A 4,648-nucleotide genomic window follows, 5' to 3' on the forward strand; every position below is an offset into this window, starting at 1 on the left:
ACAAGCAAACACACACAAAATTACACTTTAAAACCCACCCTCCAGTTTCCTACCTTTCCTGCTGGTGGCTGAAGGTGTTGGGAGTTGGGGGTCTGGCTCTCTTGGCCAGCCCCCCTCCACTCTGCCTACTCTTCTTTCCCGCGCGCTCCTCTCTTTGTGGGAGGAAGTGATGCACGGCCGTCCCTTCCTCCCAGCCTGCTGCCGAAAATCAAGGGGTCCACTCGCGCTGTTAAAGCGCCTCAACACGTGACCAGACCCCTGCTGACAGAAGCCCACCGGGTGGCCCTTTGTGCATGGGCCAGCCGGTGGGCCTCCTTAGTGTGCGGATTACCGGCTGGGGGGTGAGAAATAGTTGAGGCCAGCGGGGCTCATGGTGCAGCTGCCCCATTTGCCCCGCGTTAAAGACGGCCCTGCGTATATGAGCTATTATATTGTATATGTTCATGAGTAGTTTATGGTATTGTGTATGATACATATGAATGTAAGCTGTGTATGGGGGCTGCTTGTGGAATTGTGTGTGTGGATGGATATGTCACATTGTGTGTTTGGTAGTGTGTGGGGGCTGTTTGGGGTATTGCATGTGAGAGGCTGCATGTGGGGTTGTGTGCATGTATGTGGATTGTTAGTGGTGTTGCGTTTGTTCGGATTGTGTGTATGTTTGTGTGTGGGCTGTCCGTATTATTTGTATGGTGGGAAGGGTTATTCTGCATTTCTGTTTATATCTAGCAGTGTGGGTGACTTCCCTGGGTTCCAGTGGGGACCAGGCCGGCCAGGTACATGTCAAAGACAGGAGCTGCAACTGCGTGCTGCTCTACTACTGTGTGGATTCTCATTCATAAGTGCTGGGAGGAAGTGATCTGAGATCACTTCCTCTACGTGCTGCAATGCTTACATTGAGGATTGTCCTTCACCACCTTTTCGGATTAGCAGATATCTGAAGTTTTACTGGGACTCCTGATAGGCCAGAGCCTGTTTGGCTTTAGCAGCCTTGAGTGCCGTACAAAGGCACCTCGAGTGCCGTGAATGGCACTAGTGCCGTAGGTTGCCTACCCCTGTTATAGGGCTATAAGTACAAGTAGGATATTGCGGTTTCAAAACATACATTTTTAAAATGTATCAATAGTGACATTGTAACACTATTACCTGTCATAAATCGCTGAATAACACCCCACATGTACATATTTTTTTTAAAGTAGACAACCCAGGGTATTCAATATGGGGTATGTCCAGACTTTTTTAGTAGCCACTTAGTCGCAAACACTGGCCAAAGTTAGCGTTCATATTTGATTGTGTGTGAAAAAAGTAAAAAACTAAATTGAACGCTAATTTTGGCCAGTGTTTGTGACTAAGTGGTTACTAAAAAAGACTGGACATACCCCATTTGCAATACCTTGGGTTGTCTTCTTTTGCAAATGGTATGCCATCATGGGGGTAATTCTCATTCCTGGGCTACCATACGCTCTCAAAGGCAACGTAACCAACCTGGCCATTTTCAATGTAAAAATATTTGACCCATATATTTGACCCTGTAACTTTCAAAAACGCTATAAAACCTGTACATGGGGGGTACTTTTATACTCAGGAGACTTTGCTGAACACAAATATTAGTGTTTCAAAACTGGAAAATGTATCACAATAATTATATCATCAGTAAAAGTGCTGTTTGTGTGTGAAAAATGCAAAAAAAGTCACTTTCACTGACAATATCATCGCTGTGATATGTTTTACTGTTTTGAATCACTAATATTTGTGTTCAGCAAAGTCTCCCGAGTAAAACAGTACCCCCCATGTACAGGTTTTAGGGTGTCGTAGAACGTTACAGGGTAAAATACAGTGACAGCAAATTAAATTCTCTGGACTTTCGGCCTGGGTTGGCAGGCAGGTCCCTTAAATTGCAATCAATAAAATAACTTAATTATGTAAAAATATTACATAAATACGCACGCAGAATTTAAATATATATGCATATTTATATATTTGAAGTCTACGTGTATATTTATATAATTATATATATAATAGATATATAATTTTTTTTTAATTTTTATTATTATTTTTAATTTTTTTAGTTTAATTTAAATTACTTATTATTTGTAGTTTATAATAATATATATACAATATATATAGTTATTATATATATTATATATATACACGTGTGTAATTTAATTATAAGTGTATTTTTATATTAATATATGTACATATTAATATAAAAATACACTTAGTATGACATTATATATATAATATATAGACGTATATTATATAGGTATAATATATGTCTATATATCATATATATATATATACACATATATAATAATAATTTTTTTTTATTCACTTTAACTTTATTTTTTTTTTATGATTTTACACTTGCAGGGAGACTGCCTGTCAGCACAGACAGTCCCCCTGCAGGCAGACACATGGACACCTATTGTGACCATGTGGTCGCCCTGTTGGGCGATCACATGGCCACAGGGGTCCTAATCCGCCATGGGGAGACTGTCTGGGCTGCAGGCAGTCTCCCCACAACGGGAGCACCGCCGATCGCCGCCGGGGGAACGACGGCGATCGGGTAAGTACCTCTTAAATTTAGGACGGTTCAGGACCGTCGTCGGTCGGCAACGCAAAAATGCCGATGACGGTCCTGAACCGTCCTGCGTCGTTAAGGGGTTAAAAAAGATAAAGAGCTATTAAAAGTGATCCCCGACAAACCTTTTATTACTTTTAGAGGAGCACCAAGTTTTAAACGTATGCTAACTTTTAACCACCCTAAAGCTGAAGTAGCTACTACTTTTTAAAAAAAATAATAAAAATGGCTTCTATTCATGTGGGAAATGTGCGGGATGCAAATGCAGTAAAAACAGAACTATCAAAGGCATTAGCAAATTTAAAACAAAGCAAAAAGAAGAGGTTGCCAATCTATTTGTTATTCTTATTATACTCACCATATGGATTTACACTATATTGTCTTTTTATTCTCTTTATTCATATGTGGAGCGTTTTAAAAGTTACTCCTTCATCTCCAGCTGGTTCTATATTGTGAGGAGTAAGTGTATTTTTGGTTATATTTCACCAAAGCACAAATTCACTTAATATATAATTTTGGAATTAATATATTTGCACTTTAAGCATATAATACATTGTATTTGCACTTTATTTATGATCCTTTTATTAATATTTATGTATAGACTGGTTTAAAAATTGTTTAACTAGCACTTAAAGGCACAGCGCACTTTTTTTCTGCACTTACTATTCGAGTGGTTTTAGAGTTATTTTCACTTTTATTAGTGCTTGCTAGCCTTTTTTGTGATATTTTAAATTACTTTCACTAATTATAAAGCGCCATTTTTTACTTGATTTTTTTGTACTGTTGCACATTACTCTATGATGTGTCCATGCAGGGAATTGTGGGAACCGCATGGGAGCATGATGGATAGAGAGAGACAACATCACATTGCTGTCCCTGCCGTTCCAGATCCGATTTCAGACAAGGTCAGTCTCAGTAGGTGAAGGAGAAAAATAGTAGGAGGGGGAGAAGAGAGACACGGGGGAGAGTGATACAGAGGGCTTGTAGGGGAGAAAGAGGGGGAAGAGAGACAGAAGGGGAGTGAGGGAGAAAGAGGGGAAAGAGAGAGACACAGGAGGAAGGGAGGGAAAGAGACAGAGGATGGGGGAGAAAGACAGAGGAGGGAGAGTGAGAAAGAGGTGTAAGAGAGAGACACAGGGGAAGGGGGAGAAAGAGACACATGGGAGAGTGAGGCAGAGGGGTAGGGTGGGAGAAAGAGGGGTAAGAGAGAGACAGAAGGGGAGTGAGGGAGAAAGAGGGGAAAGAGAGAGACACAGGAGGAAGGGAGGGAAAGAGACAGAGGATGGGGGAGAAAGACAGAGGAGGGAGAGTTAGAAAGAGGTGTAAGAGAGAGACACAGGGGGAGGGGGAGAAAGAGACACAGGGGAGAGTGAGACAGAGGGGTAGAGGGGGAGAAATAGGGGTAAGAGAGAGACAGAGGAGGAAGGGAGAGAAAGAGACAGAGGAGGAAGAAAGTGAGGCAGGGGGAGGGGGAAGAAAGAGACGGAGGAGGAGAAAGAGACAGAGGAGGAAGAGAGAGAGACAGGCAGAGGGGGGAGAAAGAGACAGAGGGTGAAAGAGGCACACAGAGGATCTGAGGGAAGAAAGAGTCACACAAAGGGACTGGGGGAAGGCAAAGAGACACACAGAAGGTTTGCTGGGGGACAAAGAGACATACAAAAGATTTGTGGGGGACAAAGTGACACACAAAAGGTTTGTGGAGGACAAAGCTGGGCTGGGGGAAAAATATGCACACAGAGGGACTGGGGAAAACAAAGAGACACACAGAAGGTTTGCTGGGGGGGACATAGACACACACAAAAGGCGATGGGGAAGAGACATACACAGGGCTGGAGAAGGGTAAAAAGAGACACACAGGCTGGGATGAAGTAAAAGATACACGAGGGAGTTGAAAGACACATAAGGGGGTTGTAAGAGACAAAGGAGAAAAATTGGAGACAAGATACACTAAACGAGTTTAAAAAAATCAAAAGAGGGAAATAGAAACACAAGAAAACAAGCGAAGATGCATTTTTTGTGTGTGTGTTTGAGGGTGATGCATTTTTGTGTGCGTGTTTGGGGTTGATGCAT

This window comes from Pelobates fuscus, chromosome 5 (genome assembly GCF_036172605.1).
Source record: "Pelobates fuscus isolate aPelFus1 chromosome 5, aPelFus1.pri, whole genome shotgun sequence".
Taxonomy (NCBI): domain Eukaryota; kingdom Metazoa; phylum Chordata; class Amphibia; order Anura; family Pelobatidae; genus Pelobates; species Pelobates fuscus.